This window comes from Tyto alba, unplaced genomic scaffold, assembly GCF_018691265.1.
Source record: "Tyto alba isolate M040663 unplaced genomic scaffold, T.alba_DEE_v4.0 Super-Scaffold_30, whole genome shotgun sequence".
In the NCBI taxonomy this organism is placed as follows: Eukaryota; Metazoa; Chordata; class Aves; order Strigiformes; family Tytonidae; genus Tyto; species Tyto alba.
This window is the reverse complement of record NW_024881305.1, coordinates 51,511-58,334: the sequence shown is the minus strand read 5'-3', so window position 1 is coordinate 58,334 and position 6,824 is coordinate 51,511. Positions and strand designations below refer to the sequence as shown.

At 63.8% G+C, this 6,824-nt stretch overlaps 1 pseudogene; it reads left to right on the top strand.

Moving 5' to 3' along the window:
* Positions 1-1,894: 1,894 nt before the first annotated feature.
* On the top strand, positions 1,895-6,356 carry LOC122154091 (annotated as a pseudogene).
* Positions 6,357-6,824: the final 468 nt, after the last annotated feature.

Here is a 6,824-nt window from a genome sequence, read left to right as displayed (position 1 = left end):
GAGCACACTGGGGCAACTGGAACTGGTGTGGGCAACTGAGATCATACTGGGAGCAACTGGAGTAATATTTAGAGGGACTGGGAATGACTGGGAGCATGCTAGGAGTAACTGGGAGTGTTTGAGGGCATGCTGAGGGCAACTGGGATATACTGGGAGCAACTGGAACTACGCTATGGGCAACTGGATCATACTGGGAGTGACTTGAATCATACTGAGAGTGACTTGAATCATACTGGGAGTGACTGGAACCATGTTGGGTGTGACTGGGAGCAACTGTGGTGATGGTAGGGGCAAATGGGAGTGACTGGGAGTGACTGGGAGCATGTTGGAGGCAGCTGGGACCATACTGGGAGTGACTGGGATCATGCTGGAAGTGGGATCATACTGGGAGGGATTGGGAGTATGCTGGGGGAAACTGGGATCATACTGTGAATATACAAGGGTCAACCTAGGAGTGACTGGGATCATACTGGGGGTGACTGGGAGAAACTGGGAATGATTAGGAGCATGTTGGGTGTAACTGAGATCATACTGGTTGTGACTGGGACTATGCTGTGGGCAACTGGGGTCATACTTGAAACAACTGAAGTCATACTGTGAGGGACTGGGAGCACGCTGGGGCAGCTGGGATCATATTGGGAGCAACGGGAATCATATTGGGGACAACTGGGAGGGACTGGAAATGGCTGGGAGCATGCTGGGGGTGACTGGTATGTACTGGGAGCAACTGGAACTACTCTGGGAGCAACTGGGATCATACTGGGAGCAACTGGAATCATACTGGAAGTAGCTGGGACCATTCTGGGAGCAACTGGGAGTGATTGGGGGGCATGCTGGGGCAACTGGGATATACTAGGAGCAACTGGAACTGCGCTATGGGCAACTGAGATCATGCTGGGGCAACTGAAATCATACTGGGAGTGAGTGGAAGTGCTTAGGAGCATGTTAGGTGTAACTGGAATCATATTGGGAGCAACTGGGACTATGCTGGGGGCAACTGTGGTCACACTGGGAGCAGCTGGGCTCATGCTGGGAGCAACTGGAATTACATGGAACCAGACTGGGGGGAACTGGGATCACACTGAGGAACTGGGAGCGACTAGGAGCACACTGGGGGCAACTGGGATACAGTGGGAGGAGCTGGGAGCACACTGCTGGCTGCCGGATCGTACTGGGAGTGACTGGGAGCAACTGGGGTCACACTGGGGCAAGTAGAGTGACTGGAAGCACGCTAGGGGTGACTGAGAGCAACTGGGGTCACACCGGGAGCAACTGGGAGTGAGCAGGACCATGCTGGGAGCAACTGGGAGTGACTGGGAAGAGTGAGTCCATTCAGGAGGTGACTGGGATCGTACTGGGAGCAAGTGGGACCACAGGGGGCAAACAGATGCGGCTGGGAATCACACTGGTAATGACTGGGAGCATGTTGGGTGTAACTGGGGTCATACTGGGAACAAGTGCCTCCCCCCTTCCCCCGGGAAACGCTGAGCCAGCGCTCACCGTGGTGGGGCGCGGATATGCAAATTTATGCTAATGTCCCCTCTGTCTCTTCCCGCTCCGCGGCCGCCGAGTCACCATCGAGACGCGGCCTCCGACAGCGCAGAACTGCCGAGCGGCCGCCTATTGGTCGGGCCGTGGGAGCGGCGGGCGGAAGTGGCGTCAGGGCGCGGAAGTTTGAATCCATCCGAGCGCAGCGACAGGTTAGGGGGAGGCTCGGGGGGGGGGCTCGGCCGTGACGTCACGGCGCGGGGATGTCATAGAGGGGAGGAAGGGGGAGCGGTGGGGAGTGACGTAGGCTGGGGGGGGGGGGGCTTAGGGGCGGTTGGAGGGGGGCACCGCGGGCCGGACCCCTCATTCTCCCCACCCCTCCCCCCCAAGGGGGTGGAGCCTCGCCATGCCCCGCTCCAAGCCCGCCGCGCCCCGGCGCCGCCGCGTCCCGAGACCCCGCCTCCGGCCCCCGCCTCCGGCCCCGACCCCGGCCCGCCGGCCCCGTCGTGAGTGGAAGGGGAGGGGTTGGGACCCCCCCTATGGAACCCCCCTGTAGATCGCCCTGATCCTTCCCTGACCCCCTCCCCGGCCCTATAGAACCCCCCCAACCCCTATAGAACCCCCCTGACCCTATAGACCCTTCCCTGACATCCCCCCCAGCCCTATAGAGCCCCCCCGACCCTATAGACCCTTTCCTGACCACCCCCCCCGGCCCTATAGAACCGCCCCCCCACCCGGCCAATAAACCCTTCCCTGACCGCCCACCCACCCCAGCCCTATAGAACCTTCCCTGATCACACCCCCCCCCCTATAGACTCCCTCTGGACCCTATAGATCCTTCCCTAACCCCCCCCACCCTCCGGGCCCTATAGACCCCCCCCTGGACCTTATACATCCCTCTCTAAATCCCCCCTGGACACTACAGACCCTTCCCTGACCCCCCTCCACGGCCTTATAGACCCCTCTTGGACCCAATGGATCACTCCCTACCACCAGACCCTATAGATCTCCACACACCCTATAGATCCCTCCCCCTATAGATCCCCCCAACCCTATAAATTCCCCGATCCCCAGCCCTATAGATCCCTCCTACACCCTATGGGTCCCTCCCTACCACCCTGCATCCTATAGACTCCCCCAAACCCTATAGGTCCCTCCCAGACCCTATAGGTCCCTCCCTTTCCACCCTGGACCCTGTAGGTTCCCCCCCCGACCTTATAGTTCTCTCTCTTTCCCAAACCCAGCCCTATAGATTCCCCCGGGCCCCGTTGATCCCCACCCCCTCCAGACCCTATAGATCTCTCCCAGCCCCTATAGAACTCCCGGGAGAGGGACCCTATGGATCCCTGCCTCCCCCCAACCCTGGACTGGATGGATCCCTCTGTTATTCCTGCCCTGGGCCATATAGATCTCTTTGGATCCTATAGTTCCCCTGTCATCCTCCCTGGCCCTATGGATCCCTCCCAGACCCTATAGGTTCCCCCGTCCTCCCCCCCCAGCCCCTACAGATCCTCTGTATCCCCCATGCAGCCCCTATAGATCCCTCCCAGCCGCGTCCCCTCACGCTGAGACCTAGAGATCCCCCGGCCCTGTGCCCTGAGTCCCCCCTGCCCCCCCCCTCCGTGTCCCCTTGGTGTCACCCCCTGTCATAGCCCTCCCCCAGTGCCAGCCCCACTGACGCTGTCCCTGTCCCCCCCCATACCCCATTGGTGTCCCCCCCAACACTGTCCCTGTCACACCTGTCCCCCTCCATGTCCCACTGTTGTGACCCCCCAACACTGTCCCTGTTCCCCCCCGTCCCACCCGCCCTGTCACCCCCCAATGCTGTCCCTGTTCCCCCGTGTCCCCCCTGTCCCCCCGACGCTGTCCCTGTCTCCCCCTGTCCCCCCCGTCCCCCCTCCATCCCCCCCCGCCCCCCCCGAAGCTGTCCCTGTCCCCCCATGTCCTCCCCCCTCCCCCCCCCCCCGACACTGTCCCTGTCCACCCATTGTCCCCCCATTTCCCCTCCCCATCCCCCCTGACCCTGTCCCTGTCCCCCCATTTCCCCTCCCCATCCCCCCTGACCCTGTCCCTGTCCCCCATGTCCCGAGGGTTTCGCCCCAGCCAGCGGGTGCTGCAGGAGATCCGCAGGTACCAGAGCAGCACCACCTGCTCCTGCGCCCCGGGCCCTTCGCCCGCCTGGTGAGCCCCAACACCCACCCCGGGGGACACCAAAACCTCCCTGGGGGTCCCCAAAACTCATCTGCCCGCCTGAGCACCCCAGAACCACCCTGGGGGAACCCCAAAATCAATTCCCAGCGGAACCCAAAACCCACCCCAGGGGGGACCCCAAAACCAACCACCTTCCTGGGTGCCCCAAAACAACCCCGGGGGCACCCCAAAAGCACCACTAGGGACCCCCAAAACCCACCCACCTGCCTGGGCACCCCAAAACCACCCTGGGGAACCCTAAAACCCACCCTGGGGGCACCCCAAAACCCGCTCCCCCTCAGGCGACACCCAACCCGCACCCACTTCCCTGGGCACCCCAAAACCCATCCCTGCGGAGACACCCCCAAACCCCCGTGGGGGACACCCCAAACCAACCCCCCCACACCCCCTTGGCACCCCTAAACCCCCCCCAGATCCCCTCCAGGACCCCCAACCCCCCCCCAGCACCCCCAAACCTCCCAAAACCCCCCCCCGGAATCCCCCAGGCACCCCCAAACACCCCCCGGGTCCCCCACCTCCCCCAGCCCCCCAATGTCCTTGGCCCCTGCGATGACGTGGGTCCCCTCCCTCTGGCCTTGTCCCCTCCCCCTCTCCTCCGGTGACGCAGTGGCCTTGTCCGCCTCCCAATGTCCTTGGGGTGTCCCCGTCCCCCCACCACCACAGTCCCTGGGGGGTACGGGCTGTCCCCTGTGCCCCTCCCCCCAGAGGGGCACTGTCCCCATGCCCAGGGGGTCCGCAAAATGTCCCCAAGGTGCCCCCCACATCCCTGCTGTCCCTCGCCCTGGGGTGGGGGGCCCCAACATGTCCCCAACGTGTCCCCAAAATGTCCCCAAGGTGCCCCCCACATCTCTGGTGTCCCTTGCCCTGGCGTGGGGGGGTCCCCAAAATGTCCCCAAGGTGCCCCCCACATCCCTGCTGTCCCTCGCCCTGGGGTGGGGGGCCCCAACGTGTCCCCAGCGTTGTCCCCAAAATGTCCCCAAGGTGCCCCCCACATCTCTGGTGTCCCTTGCCCTGGCGTGGGGGGGTCCCCAAAATGTCCCTAAAGGTGTCCCCCACATCCCTGCTGTCCCTCGCCCTGGGGTGGGGTGTCCCCAGGTGTCCCTAAGGTGACACCCCAGGGTGTCCCCATGCTCGGGCTGTCCCCAGGGTACTCCCTCCCTCCCCCCCTCCCCCCACCATGGGGTTGTCCCCCCACCTGGGGTATCCCCACGGTGTCACTTGGGGTGTCCCCGTGTCCCCAGGTGCGGGAGATCTGCTCATGTTTACCCGGGGGGTGGATTATCGGTGGCAGCGGATGGCGCTGGTGGCCCTGCAGGAGGTGGGTGCTGGGGGGGGCCCGTGGGTGCTGGGGGGGGTCCTGTGGGTGCTGGGGGAGGCTCATGGGTGCTGGGGGTTCATTTGGGGGGGGTCCTATGGGTGCTGGGAGGGATCTGGGAGGGTCCTATGGGTGCTGGGGGAGGTATTGGGTGCTGGAGGGGTCTGGGAGGGTTCTATGGGTGCTGAGGGAGGGGAGGCCTCGGATGCTGGGGGTTGATCTGAGGGGGCTTATGGGTGCTGGGAGGGTCCTATGGGTGCTGGGGGGAGCCCATGGGTGCTGGGGGGGCGGGTCTGGGGGTTCCTATGGGAGATAGGAAGGGTGTGGGGAATTCTGTGGGTGCTGGGGGGGAACATCTGGGGGTGCTTATGGGTGCTGGGGGGGCCCATGGGTGCTGGGGGTTCATTTGGGGGGGTCCTATGTGTGCAGGGGGGGTCCTATGGGTGCTGGAGGGGGCCTGGGGGGTCCTATGGGTGCTTGGGGGGGGGAGTCTGGTGGGGGCGTCCCATATGGGTGCTGGAGGGATCATTTGAGGGGGTGTGGGGGTGTCTGCAGGGTGCTGGGGGGGGCCCATGGGTGCTGGGATGGGTTTGAGGGGGTTCTGTGGGTGATAGGAGGAGATTGGGGAGGTTCTATGGGTGCCGAGGGGAGGCGCATCTGTGGGTTCATCTGGGGGGCTTATGGGTGCTGGGAGGGGCATCCTATGGGTGATGAGGGTGTCCTATGGGTGCTGGGAGGGGCATCCTATGGGTGATGAGGGTGTCCTGTGGGTGCTGGGGGGGGGTCCCATAGGTGCTCAGATGGGTTTGAGGGTGTCCTATGGGTGTTTGGGGGGGTGTCTGGTGGGGGGGGATCCCTTATGGGAGCTGGGAGGAACATCTGTGTGTCTCCAGGGTGCTGGGGGGGCCATGGGTGCTGGGATGGGTTTGGGGGGGGGTTCTATGGGTGCTGGGGGGGGTGGGTATTAGAGGGGGGTTCCTCTGGGTGCTGAGGGGGGTTCCGTGGGTGGTGAGAGGGGTCTGGCTTTGGAGGGAGGTATCCCTGCCCCCCAGGGGTGTCCCCAAAGGGAGGGGGGGGGTGTTGGATTTTGGGGGGGGGGGGGGGGGGCCCTGAGTTGTTTGTTGTTTTTTTTGGGGGGGTGGGCGCAGGCAGCAGAGGCGTTCATGGTGCGGCTGCTGGAGGACGCCTCGCTCTGCTCACTGCATGCCCGGCGCGTCACCCTCTACCCCAAGGACCTGCAGCTGGCCCGGCGCCTGCGCGGCTTCGAGGGGGGCCTGGCCTGAGGGGCGCCCCCCAAAAAAAAGATAAACCTCTTGGGGGGGTCACCTCCCCCACCCAGTCACCGAAACCCCCCCTTGAACAACACCCCCCCCCCCCCAATCCCTTCCCCTGGGGCACATGCCCGCTACAGAAACACCCTGCAGAGTGTGTGTGTGTGTGTGTGTGTGTGTGTGTGTGTGTGTCCCTCTTTATTAGGGATTCCCCCACCCCAAACATTGAGGACCCTATTGGGGACCCCCCCCCCCCCGGGATTCCACCCCAAAACCCCCAGCCATGGGGACCCTGCACCCCAATATCACCCCCAGAGACCCTCACGGGTCCCCACCCTTTTAGGGACACACACCCCCCTCCAACTCTTGGGGATCCCCCACCTTAATGGGAACCCCCTCCTAACCCTTGAGGACCCTATTGGGGATCCCCCCCCGGGATCCCACCCCAAAACCCCCAGCCATGGGGACCCTGCACCCCAATATCGCTCTCAGGGTCCCACCCCAAAACCACCTATGATGGGGACCCTGCACCCCAATAT